At 44.8% G+C, this 24,606-nt stretch overlaps 1 long non-coding RNA gene across 1 annotated transcript; it reads right to left on the bottom strand.

Annotated features, from left to right (window-relative positions):
* Positions 1 to 11: 11 nt before the first annotated feature.
* On the bottom strand, positions 12 to 16,581 carry LOC120585476 (uncharacterized). The gene is made up of 4 exons (XR_005648336.1): positions 15,947 to 16,581; positions 14,092 to 14,321; positions 13,807 to 13,970; positions 12 to 4,271 (listed from the first exon to the last, which is right to left on the bottom strand). It is a non-coding gene; the product is annotated as an uncharacterized LOC120585476 (long non-coding RNA).
* Positions 16,582 to 24,606: the final 8,025 nt, after the last annotated feature.

Raw genomic sequence — 24,606 nt, 5'->3', positions numbered from 1 at the left:
TTGTGCTTTTCGAGTATGATCTCACAGTGTACCATGTTTCCAGAGCCCACTCCTGATAGAGAGGAGAGCCTTTCCCAAAAAGTGCGTTCTGCAGAACACAGCTAGGGCTACTGTAGGGGGAAAATGGTTCATCATTGGATAGGTTCAGGGACCATTGGGTCAAATAAAGGCGTTTCTTCGTGCAGGACTGTTCAGTCCTCTGTATCAGATGTGCCTCCTGAGGCACCGCGAGTGTTGGCACTGGGGACAGGATGTGCGGCTTCCCAGCTCATTCAGCTGTGGAACCTTCTTTCTGTGGGATTAGTAAGAACATGTGTTCTACAGCAGATGCTGTGGGTTTAGGGGAAAGGGAAAAGAAAAGCCCTTGACATGTAGTTAAAACTGTACAAGACACTAAAATACACAAGTGCAATTGTAAATTATAAGCCCTAGACCTGCTGCTTCCAAAGGCTCTGTGCAAAGTCTGTCTTTAAGGGCCTCCAGACACTGCAAAGGCTGCCCCTGACACCGGCCTCAGGTCAAACATGAAAGCCTGTTGGGAAGCGTCACAGAAGGATCGTGAACCCTGACAGCTGTCTTAGACTCATCGAGTGACCTTGAGCTAGTTGCTTTGTCGTTCTAGAGTTGTCTTTCCCTCTGTAAAATGCCTTCTTGCCTGCATTTTAGAATATGGTTGTGAGTAGTCCAGGTGGACTATCGTGAAAAGAAACTATTAACTACCGTCTTCTAAAATTGAGTGGTCATCCACCATCCTTGTATTCAGAACTAATCCTGGAGCAGAGCTCGTGGAGATGAGGAAAGGGGAGAAAGAGTTTTTTGTTGTTGCACAGATGTTAGCAGTTAGCCAATGACACCCCTTATCTCCAAGGTATTGCTAAATGTTTTCACTGGAAACTAGTTCTCTGCTGTCTACATATGAACAACAAAAGTTGTTTCTAAGAAATGACAATGATATCGATCACCTGTTAGCATTTTTTAAAGAGTGGCTTCAGAAGTAAAATCCTAGGATAATGCTTAAACAGATATTTTTCCCCAAAGACCATTCTAGGTGTGATAGGTGATTCAGTTTAGAAGAATCATCTCATAAAAAACTTTGACACAAGACAGGTTTGCGAATTAAAGTAGACATTAGCAAGTGTTAGGACAGAGAATGAAAGACTAGCAGCCCAGGGCCTGGGGGGAGGGAGTGCGTGCGCTTGGCCTGAGTCTCTAGGTGCTCCAGAATCCCTGGGTATACAACCCAGTCCACTAGGATGACCAGAGGCCAGAGGACAGACTCATAATAATGGGGCTTTGTTCGTTTGGTCACTGATCACTTTTTTAAAGCTACTGGGCATGTACAGAAGGTAACACACCCACCCAAAGGCCCAGCTTTGTCTTGTGAAGACAACAGAGAGCCCAGTAATTAAGACGAACTAGTCCTGCGTTTACCTAAACGTGATGGGCTTTACAAAAAGCTGCACTAGGTGTCTGTCGCATGTTGACCAGCTTTATCCAATACCATTTGGAAAAGGCTCACCCAATTTGTCTAGCTTGACTATTTTTAGTGAAAAGATTATGAATGTATTTGTTTAAGGCTGATGCCAAACATTTGGAGTGTCCCGAAAACAAGCAAATCAGAAAACAATTTTAGAGGCTCGGGTCTATCACATAGTCTAATTCATAACTATTAGTAACTTTGACCTTAAATTGGCCAAAGGAGAAAAAAACTTCTATTTTGAAGATCCACTGATGAGACTCACATACGAGAATTGAAATCAACTCGTCCATTAATCAGCTCTATAGAATCTAATGTCTGTGCCTCAGTTTCCCGATAAGTATTAGCACCGACCCCACAAGGTAGTTCTGAGAACTGAGACAGTGCACTTAAGTTGTGCTTAACTCCATGCTTACTGTTAGTCGTTCGCTCATAAGGTTGTGACAAACGGCACAGGGCGCGGCGAATGGTAAGTATGAAGTAATCTTAGTTGTCACTAACTGTTCACTCCGTGGACGAGGTCCTTGAGCACTTGTTCTCTCCAGCGCACGTCCAGTGTTCCGTGGTTACCACCCAGGAGCAGGGGGACCGGCAAAGCTGCACGAGATGTCCAAACCAGCATCGCTGCCATTTAATCATTGGAAAACCTTGCAGACACACTTACTCAGCACAGAAGTTCGTAAGTCAAACATCCAAGTCTCAACTGAATTGCTTACACTTGAAAAAAGCAGATGGTATGTATGGTTTCTAAAGAAGCCATACCTATGGCTTATGAAACCATAGTTTCATTTAGATGGTGTGGACAACCTCTAGAGAATTTTTAGCTGCTTAGAGTTGCCTTACCTCCTACTGAGAAAAATCAAACTCCATCAGGCAAATGAGAATATTTACCTAGGATAAGAAAAGGGTATATTACAAGATAATGTTTATAAAGAAATTTGAACTGATCTCATAAAGTGTCCTAGAAATTGCAACTCTGCAAGAGGACTGGAGAGCCTGCATGCGTGTGGAATATACACCCAAGTGTGGATAATGTATGAAACAGACTGAACTCTAAGGACTAAGGGCGTTACTCGTATACTTGCTCACTAACTTCTGGACAAACCCCTTCTTTCTCCACAAATATGAGAAATGATATTAAAGTTCCTTATGAGAACAACTGGATATTAATTTTTCAAAACGCAATTTTACCGAACTAATTTAGGTCGAAGTGATCTGACCAATTAGAGTGGTCCTTTTCTTTTCTCTCTCTTGTTTTTTTTTACCTTTTCTATTTCTTGATGTCATTCAGCACACACAAAACTGTAAGACATGGGTTATTCGTAAGTTAGGTCAGAAGGGGGAAATGTCTAAACTGTATATTCTAAGTATATGAAAAATAAAAATCAAGTGTAGTTTTTAAAAAAATGAATTCAATCATGTCGGGTTACAACCTTGAAAATGACCAGGAATGTGTTCGAAGACGTGATTTACCTAAATCCTAACATATGTAGGAAGCTGTGAAAAATTCAAAAGAAAATATGCAAGGCTTGGTTCAACATCATCTTCAAAGAGAACTTCCATAACTGCACAATTCTCAATCGAATGACTAGAAAGCACAGTTCAAACCTAGAAGTCATTTCTCTATCGACAGTGGGTATGGGGGGGTCAACTTGGTCTCTGCAGAAGCAGTGGTTGAGACAAATGAAATGGGAACATAACCATTTAACAAAACCAAATCCCTTTCTGAAGTAGGAAAAATAATCTGTAGTGATTTCCATTGAAATTTTAAAGCACTTCTCTATATGTCGGTCATACAGAAAGCTCAGGCTCATTTCGCTTATTCTTCTATTATGTAGCATCTTAATTTTGCAATAGCCTGTGGTTTTTGTGGTTTTTTTTTTTTTAACTGAATACTAAAACAGAATAAACAATTTAAAAAGCAAAGCCATCTTGTGGAATGTAGCTTCAGGTTTAAGTAATCACTGGTCTCCTTGTTTTGCTGTATTTTGATGAGTGCCAACATTCTAATTACAGTCCAGCATCTCTCGTTCAGCAGGCGGTGCCAATCATGCCCCATTATACGTTGACGTGGAGTAAGTGCCCGTTAGGGGCTGCTGTAATCACCGCCCTAATTTTCTGCTCCCGCTCGGTCCACGTCAGCGTTCTCGTCTCCAGCTGTCCTCGCTGTACTCATTAACCCAGCCGCCCTTGACATTTATTCCTTTTTTCTTTTTAACCCAATGTCACAAATTTTCTACCAAAGGAAACACTTTCGGCCTGTGGTTTGGTTTTTTTTGTTGGTGGTGGTGGTGGTGGTTTTGGGTTTTGGGGTGTTTTGTTTTCTGTTTTGTTTTTGCATTGACTATTTCAGTTGTTTCTTTATGTATGATCTGAATTTCCATCTAAAACATCTCACTCTTGCGTCTCACCCACTGAGCTTTATAATTCCGAATGAAGGACCTGCACGTTACTGTGATATGTTGTGATAGTATTGGCCAATGGGAGGCACCAAGTTAAAAGTAGATCCAGAACTTCATTGACCGATCTGAAAGTCTGGCTTTAAAAGTACTAGAAATTTGTTTCTTCTTGATATTTTCGAAAATGCCTAAAAAACTGAAGTTATTAGTTACGTAGGATATTTTATACTTAGCGATGCTCGTTTCAGAGACGCTTAGATTTAATGGGTCCCTACCCTGTTCTGACTTTCCTTTAGCTCTGCGGATGTCTGTTCTTGAGATGATAGTTCACATTAATGACATGATCTTCATCTTTCCCTGCATGCAGCAAGGTTCCAACGTCTGGAGTCTTATATCTGAAATGGAAGAAACGGGGAAGGGATATTTGCATTTTTACATCCCGATATAGCAAAAGACCAAACTCAGTCCCCAAAATACCCTCCTGCAGCCCATTCTTTATCCTCCACAATCTTTTTTTCTAAAGGCCCAATAATACTGTAATTTATTCTAAAATATACTCTATCCCCCACATTTTAGCATCTCTGAAATGAGAATGGGTCTTTTAATGAATGGCATGTCGCAATTGGCAGCATTTTTCCTAGTGTACACGAAATAAAGGGTTTTTTTTTTTTCAAAGGTGAATTCTTAGATTGTATAAAACCCAGTACAAATTTCTAGCATTTATTAAAGGCTTATTCAGTCCCAATTATTAAGTGCTTCCCCTACCCCTCATTTTTATTCTCCACAAGAACCCTATGACTAGGGAGGAACCATTCTCCCAGAGTCAGGGAGGGGTGAAGTGGCTAGTAAGTGGCAAAGCCCGGCTTTGAACACAGGTCTGTGGATGGAGCCCGGTCCTCACTGTTCCATCACACGCCTCTCCTCCACCCACGCCTGCCTGCAAGAGGATCATTTGGTTTGGTCTTCAGCGTTCTTTCCCCTGGGGAATTTTGCAAAGATAAAGTCATTTCTAATTGTAGAATACTAGTCATGCACAGTAAAACGGCTTACAAATTATTTCAATTTATTCAATAAACACTAATAGACTCTTTCTGCATAATATGGGGATAGAAAAATTACTAGAACACAGTCCTTGTCTCCAAGGGCTAAATCTAGTGGAAAAAGCAGACATCCCAGACCATAACTAGAGCAACGGGGTAAGTTCTAGAGCAAGATAAATACCAGGTGCCTCAGTAAAAGGTACCTCAGGTGGGAGGTACCTCAAGTGTAAGGCTGATCTTGAGCTGGACTCTAGGAGCTGAGAGAAGGCTTCCCTGAGGACATGACCTTGAAGATGAGTGTCCAATCATGAGAATGTGCTCTGGGGCTTCGCACAGTGCCAGATGATGAATGAATGAGTGACTCTACCTACCCATCTTTCACTATCCACAGTGACTTGAAAGAGACAGCCCATGACTTGGGGACACGAATGTGTAAGGAGTAGTCAATGAAAGACAGATCTTTGAGGGCACCTGAGAGGGAAAAGAAAGAGGCGAAGAGACCCCAATAGTCATGGAAGCCAAGCGAAAGGGCTCCAAGGAGGAAGCGACTAGCAGTGCCAAAAGTTGCAATGAAGGAAAAATAAGGACTAAAAAGAGTCGTCAGATTTGTCACCTAGGAAGGCTTTGGTGCCCTCAGAAGAGCAATGGGTGTCACCAAGGGGCTCCCCTGCCTCCCTCGCGCAGGGACCTAAGGCCTAGGAGGGGCTGGCGGTACCTCTGTGCGGCCCGCATTCCCGCATGGGCCGCAGGGGCTGGACCCCTCCCAGCGCTGGGAAGGGGCTGGGAGCCCAGTCGCGCAGGCGCTGACCGTCATCCAAACAGCCCGCGGAAGATCCACTTCGGAAAAGTGGGGGCGAGGGTGGCAGGGGTGCTGGGACTCTGCCCCTCCCCGGGAGCTGCGCGAGGGCCTTCGGGGGACTGGTCCTGTACACAGGTCAGCAGCCCAGGTCCCGGCAGCCCTGCTCCAACCCGAGGAGCCGAGCTTGGACAAACATTTGCCACTTTTGTCGTGTCCTGGCCGCGACTTTAACTACTAATATTAGTTATTGGGACTTCAAGTGACTTCGTACCAGGCCTCGGGGCTTCAGGTCCAGCCCTCTTTCCTTGGTGCCAGAGTTCAGTCCATAATCTTCCTCACCTGCAGTTTCCATGGAGAAATGCAGCCCGCAGGTATGTACTGGGCCAGGTGTACTAAGGAAATATATTCATCTTTTTCCGCACTCTGGTTTTCCCAGCAAATCTTTCTGCCTTGAAGACGCTGGCGAAAATGAAATTTCCTTTTACGAATTTACAAACATGCTCTCAGCAGTATTTGTAAATTTGATGGGCAAAGTGCCTGCTTATTTTCTAGCACATGTATTTAGTATTATTATTTTATCCCTCCTCCCTGCATTTATTGAGCGCTATTGAATGAGACCTTGCACGTTAGTAAGAGATAAGACAGTGAATGTACCAAACAGTCTTCCACGAGTGGGCAGAAGGGGCTTGCAGTTCAGCCGGGAGGTGGAGAGAGACAACAACTGGCTTTTAGGGAGAAACGTTGTTGATTTCAAATGTTTGAGCTCTGATTTAAGTCAGAACAAAAAGCTACACAGAATCAATGAAAGCGGGTCTTCTCTCTGGCTCTCTAACAATTGGTTGAAAGTCACCTACTTCAAAAATAATTCACAGCCTCGTCACCTTTTAAGCCAGTGCTACTCAAACGGCAGTCCAGGGACCGGTTCCTGTTTCATTTTGCAAATTGTTTGTGACCAAGTCTGCAATGAGATAGGTACAGAAACCGAGTAAGCATTTAGAGGTTTTATGGCGATTGTCATAATACTTTCATGTTGATCAAACCAAAAATTTGAGCTTTTATATGTCTTTGGAGGGTTTTTATAATTGAATTTTTCTAGTAGTTTATCTTATTATATCTGTCCTTTCCCACAGGTGTTCCGAGCCACTAAGGGGGCCTCAAAGGCACTCGGCTCAAAAGCACAGGCAGTTAAACGCGACAGTCCCCGGAAGACCCAGAGACACTTTCGACAAGTCGGAAGGGAGCATGGAGCCACCCTGCAGACTCTCAGGTTTGACACGGAGTTCTCGGCAGCTTTCCAGATTCCTCCATAAGGAAGCACAGATGAGGAGGCTTTGAAATTAGAGTTCACTCCCCTCAAAATTAGGTTTATCCAGAGCAGAAGCTTCTACAACATGTGAGCTGGCCACATGAAGGCACAGAGAGTTCGAGTGTGACCAATGGTGCCTTCAGAGCCATGTGTCACGTCTGCTTCTTCTAACTTTAAGCAGGTAGAAGAGTCCTGAGCTGAGAGTCACAAAGCCCATGGCATAAACTGCCACGTGGCCACGATGGGATTGCTAGTTAGATAAAAGCAGGGGTATTTGGGGTAGAAAACCAGCCCTCAAAGTCACCACATTTATCTTACGTTTACTCCCATAGCAACTAAGAAAGGTGAGACTTTTCCCAGGGAGAGGCCATAACGTCCCCAAGTGGGCGGCTTCTGGGGACGTGGTCATTGAGCCAGCCCATCAGCAGTCATGGGCAGTTGAAACTTATGTGTCCTTAGTGGACATCACCGAGTTCCCATTATTTGTTCATAGCTGTGCTCATATGTCTTTCGTTGGTGTCTTCCATTAAACCAAATGAGCTGGATTTTTGCAAGCAGAAAAAACATCTTCCTATTTTCTTTTTTTGCAATTTTCCCCACACGACTATTACATTCTGTACCCAGTGGGTTCTGAGTAAATGTTGACTAACCCATTAATAAAATGATGTAAATCAAACAGCAGGTTCCTCTTTTTTGCACTTTCGAAGTGCTCTGATTTTTCCATGCTGGCGTACTGTTTTATTCAAAGCTCCATGAATTTGATTTAAAATGTTGGAAATTAAAGAACATAAAAAGAAAATCAATACGAAACTTTGCTAGTTTGGATCGCACGTGCTCAGAGATCACGCCCACCCACAGAATTCAGCGAACACATCTAACTCCATGGGCAAAATCCATCCACTCGCCCATTTGAGGAAGCCTCAACTGATGAGATTTCTTGAAGGGAAGTAAGAAACTGAGACCAAAGCATTGTCCTTTTACATCGCCTCTTCTCATCTCTTCTTGAATTCTCTGAAAATTATGCAGAAAGGCTGAGATGTTTATTGAAGGAGTGAAACTCAGCCTCACCATCCCATGAGCCCAGCTATGAGGGGGCCTAGCGGGAGGGAGGGAGCCAGCGAGGGCTTCGCCCAGGCTGTGGGAGCCAACCTCAGGCCACCAGCCACCACAGTAGACAAAAGCTCCATTTTGTGGAGAATTGGCAGCACCTAGGACATAGAAATTTCATTCCATTCCTCCCTCATCATCCCTTTGTTTCCTTCTCTCCCACGTTCAGCCACCCCACTCGCATCTTTTCTTAGCCAAATTCACTTCCCTTCTCGTAGACAAAAGAGGGGAACTTGTTTGGCCGGAGGTGGGGAGTGGCCCACGTTACGTTTTCAATGGAAGGCTCCATTTTCAATGTTACCCCATTGCCTCCGTGACAACCTTGAAATCTCACCCTTGGAGCCAACCGTGGCTTTGAGAAAGACCCAAAACTCTTCAAATATAGTAAGGCTCAACTTCCCCAGGTAAGACTGCATCGACACTAACTAAACCCTTTGAGAATTACAAGTCGTGTTTTAGAATCTTGTTACGACCTGTTCCAGAAAAGACGTACTTGATGATACCACTGTTGTGTCCTTTGGTAACGTTAGTGTCCATAGAATAAGTGAGCACAAGCCGTAACAGAGAAGGTAAAGAGGGGAAAGGGAGCCACGCAAAATAGGACCCGATAAACAGAGGCTCCAGCCTCCAGAAACTCGCTCTTTTTCAAATGACCTTGTGCAAGCTGAGAATTAGGCTGCAGAGCAAGAAAAAGAAAGAAAGGAAAGGAAAATTAAAAGGACTTTGCCTGTTCCTATTTCCTCTGTTTGGTTTTCCGAGGAATACGTTTTGTAGCATAATTTTGGTATATTTACTATCGAGAGAAGTTCATAGAATAATTCCTTCACTGGTGTGCGAGATTTGATTCGACGATTCATCCTGAAGTCAGAATTTCATTACCTCTGGTGGAGTCACCTAGGCTATATTGAGACATTTTCTAGGATATTAGAAAAAGGATTGATTTAAAAAAAAAAAAAAAGAAGAAGAAGAAACAGAAAGTGAAAAGAACAGAGAGAAAGAGAGCTAGAAAAAAAATTAAGAGCCAACGTTGAGAGGGAACAAATCATTTAATTCCTGTTAATGCGAGGCCCAGTGACATTTTTCTCATTCACAGGTGTTGGCAGGTGCAGAGGATGTCCAGGACAAATCCAGGATGCTACCCTAAGTCTTTTGCAAACTTCACCCCCTAAAACAACCCACCTCCTAGCTCTCTGACCATCTGCAGCAGAAAGCGGAGAGCAAAGGCAGTCCAACAGCCGAGACCACAACAGGCCTAGACCGCACCTGAGTGTCAACCTTGACCCGGCCTCAGGAGCAGACAGCTGTCTCCTTTCTTGGACAAGGCTGTAGCTCCCTAACATCTTAGGGGCTTCTGCACCCACCTCCTTCACGGCTGGGGATTTGGAAGCAGATTTCAAGTGGTAGAGGATGTAACAAGAGTCTAAAAAACCATCTTGTCCTTATTTCCAAATGGCAGTCGTCCGTGTGGATGCGATCGTCTTGGGGAGACGGAGGCTCACTGTATTTGGAGTCGTTGCTTTTCCTCAAAGGCGGCGTGGGGCTTCACTCACTCAGTTCGTAGGGGTGGTCGCAGAGGGGCGAGGTAATGAGTAAATGTGAAACCCACCTCAAAGTCTGTTGTGCTCCACTCCTTTAACCAGATACACACACACACACACACACACACACACACACACACACACACACACTCCAGTGAAACAATCCCCAGGCAAACCAGCCCCAGCCTGACCTAAAGTGCCAGTGCCCTTCACGACCGCACCCCGGCCGACCCCAAGGCAGGGCCGAGGAAGCCAGGAGTCCCTCCAGCGCCCTCTGTGTTCGGAGGTTGCTTAGAATCTAGTTTTGACCCACAAGGCCCAAAAGTTGAGCTCTCCCAGAGTACGAAAGTGTGTTACCACCCGTTCGTTCTTTCATGGATGACCGCGACCCAGACGGCGTAGCAACGAGGCCTGCGTGCGCGCTCTCGCGCCCTCCCTTCCCCAAGTCGCGTGTGCCTCTGCTCCCGCCTGTCACGTGGCCCTCAGGCCTCTGCTCCCGCCTGTCACGTGGCCCTCAGGCCTCTGCTCCCGCCTGTCACGTGGCCCTCAGGCCTCTGCTGCCGCCTGTCACGTGGCCCTCAGACTTAAGAGCCGATGACTTCGGTGAAACGGGGGTTCGTTCCCAGAGTATTTGTAAACTGAAGTGACCTTTGGGGACAAAAGTCCTGTTCATAAAGCAGATTTTTGTACAAATAGGCCGAGAGCATTTCCGGTCACAGCGCTGAGCCAGAGGCACCGGGGGTGGCAACAAGGAAAGTCAGCGCGGAGCTTGGAGGAGTGGAAGCAATGGCTGCCGTGTCTTGAATGATGTTTCCAGTGGAAGGGAGGACTGTCCTCCCAGCCTGGGCTGGGTGAGTGGGGAGCCAGGTCATCTGAGGAGGGCAAGAAAGCCGTGGAAGGTTCGATGGAGAGGGAATTTGTCACCTGCAAGCCACTGACATCTTCTGTATTTTGTCTTTCTAATCCTTGAGGAAGTGAGCGTGGAGTGCATACTTACAGCTCATTCATTGACTCGACAAGAAAATTATCGGGTGTCTTCTTTGCATTATGAACTATTCTAAGCATTAGGAATGTACATCAGTGAACAACAACAACAAAAAACCTCATAGGAATTAATATGAAAATACAGATAACCTAGTACCAAAATGGGCAAGATACTTCACAAAAATGTTATCCAAATGACCAATTAATATGTATTAAAGAGCTTTATCTCCTTAATCAGAGAAATGCAAATTAAAATGTCAGTGTTACACGATTGCGATCTCACCAGCAAGGCTGAAATGAAAAGACGGACAACAGAAAGATAGGACAGGGCGCTGGCAACCGGAACTGCCGTGAACCCCAGGGCGGGGGAGAATTGGCACAGCCACTGTGAAGCAGTCTAGCATTATCCGTTAAAGCTGAAGAAATGCATGCCCTGTGGCCCTGCAATTCCGCTCCAAAAGAAATGCATGCACAGAAGACGGGTGCAAGAATGTCCACAGCAGCAGCAGCAAAAAGCTGGAGATGGCCCAAACGCCCAGCAACCATACAGCGGAGAACCAGACGGTGGGACACTCATACTTTTGAGTGCCGTACAGGAATGGAGGGAAATAAACTACTGCTATGCTCAGCGGAAGAGAGGAACTTGACAAACGTGACGTTGAGCAAAGAAACCAGACACAGAAGCATATATATAACGTGTGATTAAATTTATGGTATAAAGTGAGAAAGGGGCATGGAAATTGAGAGTATGTGAGAGGGACCGATTACAATATCTGACCATGGAATGTCTCTTGGGGAAGAGGAGAAGGGTCTGCAGGCAGTGAGGGCAGGGGAGGGGCTGGGGCAGAGTCACCAGGAAAAGTGAGCTGGAGAGACAGGAGGTCTTGCTCAGAGGGCGGGGTGCCCCAGCTGGAGATTATGGAGGGGTTGCATTGATTGGTGGCGACAGGGTCCACAGAATGACCACTGAGGTTAGTGACTGAGGTTGGGAAATGACGAGGGGAGGTCAAGGCACTGAGACATCTGGGTATGGAATTATCAACGTGTGCATTAAAATCACCTAGAATTAAGACAAGACTGGTGTTGGAGAGACTTAGAGTGAGCTGGAAACTATAGCTGTCAAGTCGTGAAGGGTGTGTCACTGGGGTCAGTGACGATGCGCCAGTAAGGTGTTGTACATGGTGGATAATATAATCTGGTGACATTGGATAAAAGCTGGGTGAATTTAGGGAGGATGGAGGAGAAGGGGCTGGAAGCATCAAAGAGGAGGAAGGAGGATCCCCCCAGGCCCAGTGGTCGCAGGGTGAGGGGGTTAGGAAGAGGACTGCAGGGGAAGCAGTGACCTCGGGGGAGATGCACGTTGGCCTCAGAGCAGGAAGCTGAGACCATTCAGAAATGAGGCAGAGGGCGCAGGGGCTTTGCTCATGACCAAGGGCCAGACAGAGGGGTTTCAGGGTTTGGGGGAGATGGGAGGCGTGAACAGAATAGGGAGGTGTGATGCCACAGGGAGATTAGGAGGCAGGAGAGGAGGAGTGACTCGGGGTCTGGGGGCCCCACGAAGTGACTGAACAGAGCTGAAAGCACAATTAGATTAGCACTGATGGACCCTAAAGAGGTATCGGTGGCGAGGCTGCCAGTGGTTTCTTATTAGCAGTTAAATTAACTTCTGTTGAGTTTGTTGTTTTTCTTCATGTTTGTTTTCTTCATGTGCTTTCAAATTTTGTTTGCAGCCTTTGCTTTATTTGTTTTGTGGTGGTGTGTGCGTGCGTGCGTGCGTGCGTGTGTGTGTGTGTGTCTGTGTGCACGCAGGTGCCCACACATGCTTTGCCTTGTCCTTTCTTTCAGAGCTCACTCCCCTATGGCGGTTTTGCTGCCTGTGTCAAGGATCCTAGAACCCTCTAGCCCAGACCAGGCGCCTCCCCATTTGAGAGAGATGAGGAGAGACTGAAGCAGCACCGGGCAGCTTCCAGCTGGTTCTGCCCTTGCTGTTCTCTGCTGCATCCTGCCAGTGTGCATGTCCCTTCACACCAGCTGGAACCCCGCGCAGTCATCCAGCTTTTTTAGACTCCTTTTGCACTTGGGGAAGCCCACCTCTGCCCATGAGGATAGAAAGCTGGATCAAAAATTTAAAGGTAAAAAGAGAATCTAATTAAAAAAAAAATAATCGTAGTTGGGGAACATCTTTAGAAAAAAAATTTTTTTAATCAAAAAATAAATGATTGTATAATGAATTAAGAACTCTTACAAATCAATTTTAAATTGAGATATAATTGACACAACTATATTAGTTTCAGATGTAAGGCATAATGATTGGATATTTGTGTTTGCTGTGAAATAATCACAAGTCTAGCTAACGTCCATCACAATATATAGTCATAAGGTTTTTTTCCTTGGAATGAGGACTTTTAACGTTTCCCCTCTTAACTAACCTTTGAAAGAGATTAACTACGGTCACCCTGCTGTACATTATACCCCAGGATTATTTTGTAACTAGAATTTTAGACTTTTTGATCATCTTCACCCATTTTGCCCACCCGCACCCCCTTTCCTGGCAACCACCAGTCTGTTCTCTGTATCTATTTACTTGTGTTTTTTTTTAAATATATATATATATTCTACATATAAGTGAGATCATATGGTAATTGTTTTTCTCTATCTGACATTTTACTTAGCATAATGCTAATGCAAATGGCAAATTTTCCTTCTTTTTTATGGCTGAATAATATTCCTGTGTGTGTGTCTCACATTTTCTTTATCCATTCACCCATTAATGGCACTTAGGTTGCTTCCATGTCTTGGCTATTGTAAATAATGCTGCAGTGAACACGGAGGTACATATATATTTTCAAGTTAGTGTTTTCATTTCCTTACAAATCAATTTTTAAATGACCAACACCCCTCCCCCCCAAAATTAATAAATGTAGTTCACAGGAAAAAATACAAATATGTGTTTTAACTATATAAGGAATCTAAAAATGTCACTATCAGAGAAAGGTAAATTAGAGCTATCATAAATACTATTTTCACTTGTCTGTCCCACAAAATAAGTTGTCAGCTACTCTTTGCATGGTGCTGACCTATCACAAAAGCGGATGGGTCAGGGAAATGCTTAATATATTTTTGGTGTGTTTCATGTCCCTATGCATTTAAACATACGGTTCCTTCTGCATGGAATATCCTTCGGCCCTGTGTCATGTAGGTTTACATCTAACTCCAATTCATCCTTCAAGGCTCGGCCCAGCTCACTTCTCCAGAAAGCTTTCCTTATTTATCATCACAACCACCAAAGTCTGATTCATCTCTCTCTCTCTTCTGGCTTTCTGTATAATTAAAAAAAAAAAAAATTGATCATATTTTTGTCTCCTTGATTTACTTGTTCTTTTTCCCAACTACTGTGTGAGAACACCAAGTCTAATTTGATTTTGCGTTCCCAAGGCCTACCTCACTGGAAGCATTCAAAGATTCTTTGTTGGACATATGAATGAAGAACTTGTTACTTCACTTGAAGACTATACGTAGCTGGTTTAGCGACGCCGGGTTATGTGCTAAGCGCTGTCCACTGGGAGGCGGTGTTGTGCAGTGAAAAGCTCTCAGCTTTGCAAGACAGAAAGCCAGAGCTTGCAGTAAATTCCACCACCTTCTACCTGCCTGTCGTTGGGATACATGCGGTCCTGTCAAGACACCAGCCAAACAGAAAGAACAACAACAAAAAGAATTTTCCTGCAGGATTTTCATAAGGATTAAGGATAACTTAGGTAGATTGAGTTAAAATAGCCAGCAGACGGTAGGTGTAGCTATGGCCAGGTAGCTCTTGACTGCTTGCTTACATAATAAGAAGCACAGTTTCAGGGAAAGACCTGGTTCTTCACAGCCAGGCTGCAAATGGCCCTCACTCTTAGAGCTCTCAGCCCACTCCCTACTTTCCGCAGATGGCTCAGGGTGGATGCCTGGGGTTGGCAGTTTTGGGGGCTCCTTGGGGCTGGCTTAGGCAAGTCAGGGGCTTGAAGGACTATTATTGCCAGCCCTGGTTCAGCTGCATGTGCAGTAAATAGATTTTTGTGTACTGGCCTGGGAAACAAGCCACCATCTATAATTCTGTTTCTATGGGGAAAAGCTTTCTGTGTCCCAAACAACCAACTTACTAATGAATGCCTGGAACACAACTCATTTGTCGGTGGGGACCGGCTGACTGGGTGTACACGGGTCGGCCAGCGGCCCGAGCCACTGCACAGCGTTGATCTAATTATAATGAATTCGCTACGGTGACTAATCTAGCTGTGGTCTCCACAATTGAAGAGGAATTTTGAAAAATTGCAGAGGGTTCTACAAAGAACCACAAAGATGATTAAAGGATGGAAGGAAAATCTTGTCTGGCCTCTCCAGTTTGAAGAGCATTGTAGGAACTGCCCATGTGATAATCGCTCTCAAATGAAAAAAAAGATTTGACTCTGTACTGTGGCAAGTGCGTTTATTGCTAATTGACTGTGACTTCGTAGAGAAGGGACCCAATGCTTGTCGTGCACCCAGATCCAGGTATCGGACACTTTGCAAGCCTTTTACAGACAACATTTAGATTTGTCCTCGGCCACCCTTGCCAGATAGACACCATTATGTCTGTTTTACAGATGAAGAAATTGAGATTCAGGGAGATTAATTTGTCGAAAATCTTATAGCTAATAACACAGAACAGAGATTCAAATCCAGGCCAGATTAATTTCAAATCCTTTCTAACCAATTTTCGACACTGCGGTGGAGTCATCTTTCTGCAGTGCGAGCGTGACGTGCTCCTGGCAGGCAGCCCGAGCTTTCTAACAGCCGAGGGGACCCAAGCGCCCCGAGTCCTGCCTGCTCTCACCTGTTCCCCTCGCCAGCCCCATTTTGTACTCAGATAGCTCCCCATTTCTCTTTCTCTGTGTGTCTCCAACCTCCGACCCTTGACCCAGGCAGCCCCCCACCCCCACCCCACTTTCTGGCCTCTCCTCTGCTGTTGGCAGCTTTCCCTCCACTTGACCTGTGGAGGATCGCAGCTTGCACGTGCCTCCCTGGGCCTCCGAGTACGCGCTCAGCGGCTCTCGCCCCGGGCTCACAGCGTGTCACATATCCCACAGAACAGCATCTATCACACCGAACTGTAACCGCATGTTGACTTAGCCTAGACACCCTCAATACGCACACACTTAACGCACGCACAAATATCTCACTCAGTAATTACTTGTTACATAAATGTCGAATGATCATTTCTCAAGCTATTTTTACAAACAATAAGTTAAAATATTGACATGTGCAAAACATTTACCTTTTTTAAAAAGAGGATTTGAGGTTATCCTGATCACAACACAGCTCCCCCTCGTTTCCTGGTATGTTTTCTTGAGAGGAAGGAAAGGAACGCAGCTGCCAGGAGGATGCTGGGAGTCGTGCACACTGTCAGCGTGCCCGTGGGAGTGTCCCCCAGTGGACATCATCCATCATCCAGGTCATGGCAGAAAAGAGACTGAGAACCTTCCATCCCTGGGCTTCAGGAAGGACCCAGCGAAGCCATTCCGTTTTTAAAAACACTGATCTTTGTTAAGTCCTCCAGGGAGAAATCTCCAACCCTACGGTGTCAAACAACCCTTGGGGAAAGGAAATTTTTCCTTTCACTTAACTTTAATAAGCCCATTCTTTTTGTGCTCTTGGCAACAGAGAAAAAGTGGCCATCATCCTCCATGCAGCAACTCTTCTGAAGTTTGTGTCCAATGCTGATGCTTCTTAAATCACCCCGGAGCTTTTCCCTGCTAGGGTAAATAATCCCAGGTCCTTTAGCCCTTCCTTGCTGCTCACTGAGTGACTATTGGCTTTTGCTCTGAATTCTCTCCACATTCCCTCAATGCCATTGAACTATGGAGAGCAGAGCCGGCCACAGCTCTCTGCTACAACTCCGATCAGGGCAGAGCAGCGTAGCAATGACCTCATGATACAGACATGCTTTTCGTTTGCCACAGTTCTCTGCTTGCATTTTTTTTTTTAATCAACGGAACCGCAGGGTTGTGGCAATTCCTCCCGGTCAACTGGCTATCCACTAAAGCTATACTTTCAATTTTGCAGCCAACTGCCTTTGAGTGGTTGGCACCGTGCCTTTGAATATGCTCACTTTTCAACTCCAAGTGCATAACCCTGAGTGTTTCTCTGCTGAGCTCCACCCAACCCGCGTCCTATTATTCCAGTTGACCAGAATCGCCTTCTACGACTGCTCGGGCCTGCAGAGATCTTTCCCTCTCGTGACGCCTCGGGGTTTATGTTATTAAATGCCTGTTTCCTGTGCCTGTTTTCTACTGATGGAAGCATTAGTCAGATTAAGCTAAATTGTGCTGCTGTCAACAAATCGCACCCAAAGCCCAGTGGCTTAAAACAATTGTTTCGGGTTTTCTTATTCACACTACGTTTTCCACGCTAGTCGGCGGAAGGGCTCTGATCAGGACAGTCACTCCTTGGTCCTGGTTGGCAGAAGTTCTACCATCTTGTAACACTGCCATCTCCAGCTTCACGGTTCATCGGAGCAGGGGCACAAAGCATGGAGGACGGAGAAGCTTCACATGTTTATTCTACTAGAAATGACGCCCATTGCTTCTGCTGATGTGTCTTTGCTTAAAGCAAATCATGGGATTGTGACTAATTCCAAGGGGGTATGTGCTCTGACGGGGAGACGAACCCGAGAAACCTCTTGGTATTTGTTCGTAGGGTGTCCCACAGCCAAGGACATGTCGATTTTCCTAAACACTGTGATCTCGGCTTTTATTTTGCATCATCTTATAAATTCTTATAAGAAGATCTATAGATTCGAGGCCTGTTTTTCTCCCACTGATCATCCCCCACTAAAATAGAAGCATTTTTCTCTTCCATGGTCCAGATTATACAAAACGTTAGGTGAAAGACCCACCTTATTTTTCTAAGTCGCCGACAATACATTTTCTCTCTACAGATGAGGGTGTCTTACGAGACAGAATTGTTAGAAAACCAGTGGCATGAGCTCGTGAAAGACGCCTCTCTCTCTCAGTCCACCAGAGCCGCTGCTCAGCCAGCTATGTTATAACCGATCGCATGTTACACCCAGAATGAAGCACAGACCATCCCCAGTGGTTTTCAAAGCTAAATAAGATAAAGGGATCTGGTGACCTCAGGCACTGAGGAAGAGAAAGGACAGTGGATTGGGAATCTGAGCCTCACTCAACCTCTAGGGAACTCTGTGATCTTGAGAAAGTCATTCCCCCTCCACCCCCACCCCCAACCCCATTCCCACCCCTGGACCTCAGGCTCCAGCTCAGTCTTAAAATAGGGTGGGGCGAGCTTTGTGGTTCCTGCTCTAGCTGCTTATGGGAATCCCCTGGAGAGCTTTTTAGAAACAGATTCTTAGGCCTCACCCAGACCTTCTAAACCATGGAGGGCGGGGTGGAATCTATTCATAGTTGAGGAGATAATCTCTGATGGTATCCTCACATGTGGACTACCCCACAACTCTGTCCCTGACCTTGTCTTCTCAGACTTCGCTCGCTTCAGTCGCCATCCATATTTCCAGAACTCTGTATCTTCAGTCCAAACCTAAGAAACACAAAACCGAATCCGTCATTTCATTCAGCTCTAAACTGCTCTATAAATAGACATATGTTTTACAGGTGAATGGTACAACCATCCATCCAATCAATTAAGCTGGAGAAATTTGGACTCATTTAGATTCCTCCCTCTCCCTACCCAGTTAATCTCTCAGTCGTGAGCATCTCTCCCCTTTATGCCCAGAGTCACTGCCCTAGCTCAGCCTTGATCATCTTGCATGAGCCTCTTTCTAAATTTCCCTGATGTGAATCTCACTGATTCCTCCTCCTATCCCATCCATACCTCTTAGTTCCAGAGCGATCCTTTTCAACATAAAATAGCTGCTAAAAAATCTTCAAGGATTTTTCTGTTGCCACTAGTTTAAAATCTAAATTCCCTTGCATGACATTCAAGGTCCGTCAGGACGTTATCCACCATCTTCGGGGCCATGGGCTGCGTCTTCTCTGCTCACAGCACACCTTACAGCAATGCTCAGCCTCTCGTGGTCCCTCAACTTCTCCACGTCTTGGCACATGTTGTTCTCTAGTGGAAACGTTCTTCCTACACCTATTTTCTGAATTATGGTCTGCCCACTGCCGGCTTTGGGAAACCTTCAGAGGCTCCCCCTTGATGGACTGGCAAAGTATATCTCCTCTGCTTCCACTGTCCTCTGTTCCCACTTCCATTATAGAATTTATCTGATTGGGTTCTAATAGCTTCTCCACATATTAGGGCCTGGGCATTGCGATACCTAACACGAAGCACAAATATGTGAAGAACATATGAGTGAACGAATGGATGAATGACCCTATCCACTCGAATCATCCTACGAGTCTATGAATGCTTCAGTACAAAGCGTGAGTGTAATATTAAATTCCGTGATTACGTTAACGCCTGATTGATGATTTGCAGCAAGGCAGGAATGAGCAGAGGTTCGAGGAGGAGAGGAGGAAGCTGGGAGAGGGCAGCCCAGATGGGGAAGCGGAAGACTGACAAAATCACGGTGCACGGCACAGAAAAACAACGTCCTGGCCCCAACTCCACCCAGTGCAGCCCTCGATGCTTAAGTTGTTTTACGAGATCAAATTAGAAGTGAGGGGGCTAGAAAATTAAGATCAACTTGATGGAGAGGCACTGAATAGTGTGATTTCACAGAAGAACCGCTCGAGTTCTTAAAGTAAATTATTTTCACTTCCAGCTGCTTTTCTCTGACTCTCTCCTCAAGTAGTGACATCTGCTAGGCCTAAAAAGGCTGAAACTATCCTTAGAAAAACTAGAAGATGCAGAATTTCCAAAGGAAGAAGTCTCCCCACAGGCTCTTCCCTGGAGGAAAGCTTCACTGACAGGCTCCTTACTGCTCCTGCAATGACCAGGGCTCACACAGGTGACTTCTGCGGCCAAGGCCATCACCGCTGTGAAAAAGGCCCCTCTTTTCATACATTTCTTATTTAAACAAACCTTAGTGGACTGTTTGGTGCCAGATTCTTAGAACCAGTGGTACAATGAATTTTTTTTTTTTTTCTGGAATGTTTATGCTGTCCGGCCTGCAGAATTTAACTTAACAAAGAACGTTTAGTGTAAGGTAGCAATGTGAATGAATAGTTTTTTTGTGTGCTTACTAAAAATGGGAGCTCCAAAGAAAAATCAAAAACCCATTAGAAATAATTCTGCTTTACCCGATGATGGTCAGAAATCATGCAGGGAAAAGGGAGGAAATTATAAAAGACCTTATTCTAAAGAAGCAACAGCGTCAAATGTCAGTCAAAGTTAAATGAAAACCAGCCCAGCCAACAGCTCAGCTATAGGAATGAGCCGCCCCAGCCAGGTCTCTGCGTCTCTCCTTCTGTGTCTCAGTCTCTCTGTTTCTGTCTCTGACACACACACACACATACACACACACTTCGCAAATGGAATTCATTCAATTAAAACTGCGTCAGGGCAAAGACCCTCTTCTGGCTTGACTCTTAAGCTTTCCAATAGTTACTGGTGCCACATTCTTAGGCAACGAAGAACCATCAGCAGTCCTAAGAATACCCGCTGCCTCGTCACAGATGTACGTCACACTTTAAAAGGCAGCAGGTAGGGTTTTAACATGTGTAGTGTGATGGTTTTAGGCAAACTCTTTTTTAGGACACAAAGATTAATAACTACCTCCACCCTCACCCCATCCTTTGCTCTATGCCCACCACTGTGTATGTCCACAGAATAAAGAAAAACAAAATCCCACTAACAACATCATGGAAATTATTTTGCAAATCAGCTTCAGCCTGCAGCCTCCGTTAGGGGGAAGGGAAATAGATTAAGTCAGATCAACAGGAAAAAAAAATCTCCTTTGACTTCAATCTTTTTCATTCTCCTTCCTTGAAGACAAGCTGGACCTTGGATGAGAGAGGGAGTCCTGTCGTAGGTGTGGCCTTCGCCACAATTTCTTCTCATGATAGGAAGAGCGGACCATGTGGGAATGTGTAACATTTTTTCAAGATTGCTTATTGTGTTAAATTATAGTCTCTTCGGAAAAGATTGATGATCACGTTGTGAACTTCAACTAGGCCAGAAGCGGAAGAGCACCTGAGTTGCCTAACGTGTGTCCTGCTAAGGACATGCCCACATGCCACCAGCCTATGTCTTCTCCACGACAGAGCCGTCTTGGGCCATCTCGCATCCACTTCCGCTCCCCTCTCCCCCTCTCACACGCAGCCTCGCACCCGCCCCATTAATCTGTTCAGGCTGCCATAACAAACACCGTGAAGAAGATGGCTTATCAACAACAGAAATTTCTTTCTCACAGTACCGGAGGCTGAGAAGTCTAAAGTCACGGTACCGGCAAAGTAGGCTTCATTCTGAAGCCTCTCCTCCTGGCTTTCCGTGGTCACCTTATGCCTGTGCACTCATCTAACCTTTTCTTCGTGTGTGCGTTGAGGGTGTGTCAGTGTGGGAGAGAGGCGAAGGGAGGGAGGAAAAGAGGGAGAAAGAGAGAGAGAGAGAGAACTCTTTAGTATCTCCTTTTTCTTTTATAAGGACGCTAATCCTGTTGGATTGGGGCTCCACCCTTATATCCTCATTTAGAGTCCCTGTCTCCAAATATAGTCACATTAGAGCTTAGAGCTTCAACATATGAGTTTGGGGAGGACACGATTCAGTCCACAGCACCCTTGCTTCCTTCCTCCCAGCCAGCTTCCTACTTAATTTTGACTCTAGGGACTAAGTGGCAGTAACAGAAATGGATATGGCAAGAAAAGAACTGTGAAAATTAAGCCCAGCTAAGAAAGGCACTTAGAGATAGAAAGTGGAGTCTTTTAGAGATAGAAAGGGATCACATCATAAATTATGTAAAAGTCTAGCCATGGTACTGTATATCTGAAACTAATATAAAATTTAAAAAATAAATATAAAACACACACAAGAAAGTGGGTTAACTGAAGTGAATGGTACCACCATCCATTTAGTTTTGTGAGCTTAAAGCCCAAGGATGATTTTTTTACCTTTCTGGTATCGGTTAGCTTTGCTGAGTAACAAAGAACACCCAACTTTGATACTTAAAATAATGTTCATTTATTACCACTTACATATCTAGAAGTTGCTGGATTTTGGCTGATCTAGGCCGGGCTGGGCTCGGTTGGGCTACTCTGTCTCACATTGCAGCAGCCAAGGTGCTCTGCTTCTTGCTCTAGACCTGAGCGGTGGCTGATTTCCACATGTCTCTCAACTAATAGGCCATATTCTTTTCATGATGGTTGCTGAGGCTCAAAAGCGAAGTAGAAACACACAAGGTCTCTTAAAATTCTAGACTCGAAATGGCACGTCGACATTTATGTTTATGTCCCTGGCTGAAACAAACCCCGTCATCAAGCCCAAAGTCTACTTACGGCGAGGCCTTGGTGACAGCATGGCAGCAGGGAGGGGAGGAAGAGTCAATATTCATCCTCCCCTTTACTTCCCAAGGCTGGCATATCACACTGGCTTATTGACTGGATCACCAAAACCTCCTAAATATATCTGATTCTTTTCCCCTACTCCATCATCACCCTAGTCTAAACTCATGTTCTACCTAGACACTGCAAGAGCCTCCTGACTGATCTCTGCTCATCCAGTCTTGGACCTAACCCCAAAGTGACCTTTTAAAATTCATAGATCTGTTCATCTTACTTCCTATGACTGTTCTTTGTTCTGAAGATAAAGACAAAAATTTCTTACAGTCTCAGGGCTCGACATAATCTGATGCCATTAGCTCTTCCGCCTCCTCTTATAACCCACATCCTCTCGCTCTTCGAGTTTCAGCCCCAGTGGCTTTCTTTCAGTCCTTCATAAATGCCAGGCTTTCTGCCACCTCAGGGCCTTGAAATGCTTTTTCTTTGCCTGGAAACCTATCCTCTCTTCCTACTCTCTTATTTCTGACTTATCCTTTACATCCCAACTTGAACGTTCCTTCTTGATGCCCCAGACCAGACCAGCTCTTTAGTTTAGAAAGCCTCATGTTATCCTATACCTTTAGTTTGTGTCACTTTTTGCATTTTGTCATGATGTAATTTGTGAGATTAATTAATGTCTCATCACCTCAACCCCCAGGCATTAACTCCATGAAAGTAGGCACCATTTCTATTTTTGCTTATCCATTATCTCTCAGTGCCTTGCATGGCGCTTGGCATATAGTAGCAACTCGACAATGAGTGAACAAACTGGTCTGAACAATTGAGAAAACCAAACTAACTCTTTTCGTTCATTTTCTCAGGAACCTAAGGACATCCACCACACTTTTTACTAAGATGTAACACAAACATTCTATTTCAGACAAAATGCAATCCAGGACAAACTACAGTTTCGTAGGACGATGAAGAAATCTTTAGCCACGGAATCTTTTCTTCCGTGTTTCCTTTCCTAGACTTAATCCAGATTTAGTCTAGCAGAAGGAAATAGTCCAAGATCCAAGGATTCTTTTCTACGTTTTACTTTGTGGGAGAGTCTACGACTGAGTAAACCTATTGTCGAGCATGAGTTCCTCTAAGAAGAAGAGCGCAATCGACTACATGCTAAGTTAAGGCAGTATATTTGTTTTATGTTGTTGTTGAAAGTTATCTTTATTATTCTCAATTCTAATCAACAACTATTATTAGCATGACGATAGATTATTGCATTGATAACCCCAGTTAGTGGTCTCTGTGCTCATGCTCTTTGCAGTGTAATTCTGCAGTTCATCAAGAGATAGCATCTATTTCCCCACCCCCTTGAACCTGGGCTGGGCTTGGTATTGACTTTGACTAATAAAATGCAGTGGAAATGACATTGAGCCAATCATAAGCCTAGGCTTCAAGAAGCCTCGCATGTTTCTGTTCTTAAACTTCTGCTATGCCACAAGAACAATCCCAGGCTAGCCCGCTGGAGGATGAAAGGCTGTGTAGAGCAGTGTCACAGCCAAGGCAATTCTAGATCAGCCCCTTGCCGACCTCCAAGTAAAGGTCAGCAGAGATTGACTCAGATTAGCAGAAATGCTCAGTCAATCTTTAAACTCCTGTGCTAAATAAATGCTTATCGTTTAAGTTTGACATCGTCTGTTACATGGCAATAACGAACAGACAATGCTTAAAGCAGTATTACCAGGCTTCTGAAAGAAGTTTCTACAACCTCGCCCTCTTTGCCCCAAAGCATAGACCTTTAAGATAGGCAGATCTGGGTTGGCTTTGGGTAAGTTAATTACTAGTTCTAAGGTGCATATCCCTTATCTATAAAATTGAGTCGATATTATTGTGGCAGAGAAGGCATCTAGTTATCTCCCAATATTTTATGTTTCTTCCTCCACGGATCCCCAGATATTTAGCTGGGCACATGGCCGTCCACCTAGGTGCATTTATGTGAATAAATTCTGGGCAATGAGCTATAAGGCAAATATCAGGTAGTAGAAATCTTCCCAAGGAAGCTGGTACATTTCCTCTGCCCCCTTTTTCTTCATCCCTCTCCTCTCTGTTGGCCTTGCAGCTAGTGGCCAGCTGTAAGGAAGAAAGAGCTCGGGTCCCGGAGGACTTTGTGAAACGGAACTGCGAAACCGGCCCGAGACTGCCTACCTCTGGATTTCTACATAGGAGAAATAAAATTCTCCCTGGCTTAAGACACTGTTATTTTAGGTTTCTGTTACTCATAATTGAACCTAATCCCAATATAAATAGCTTCCTTGCTGGTTTGTTGTGAGTTAGGTGATAATATAAGTGCCTGGCGTCATGCCTGGAACACAGTAAGTGACAATAAATGAATGTAGCTCTTACTATTTTTTTATTGATGATAATAGTATGGGCAAGACCAACATGCCTCCCTGGCTGATGTTGAGATAAAATCGGCAATATTGCTGAGGTCAGCTATAGGTATGGCTATAGTCGCATCACTTACCCGATAGTATAGATC

The sequence above is a fragment of the Pteropus medius genome, unplaced genomic scaffold (assembly GCF_902729225.1).
Source record: "Pteropus medius unplaced genomic scaffold, Ma_sr-lr_union100, whole genome shotgun sequence".
NCBI classification, from domain to species: Eukaryota; Metazoa; Chordata; class Mammalia; order Chiroptera; family Pteropodidae; genus Pteropus; species Pteropus medius.
The sequence above is the reverse complement of the archived record's forward strand: the minus strand, read 5'-3'. Positions and strand labels throughout refer to the sequence as shown.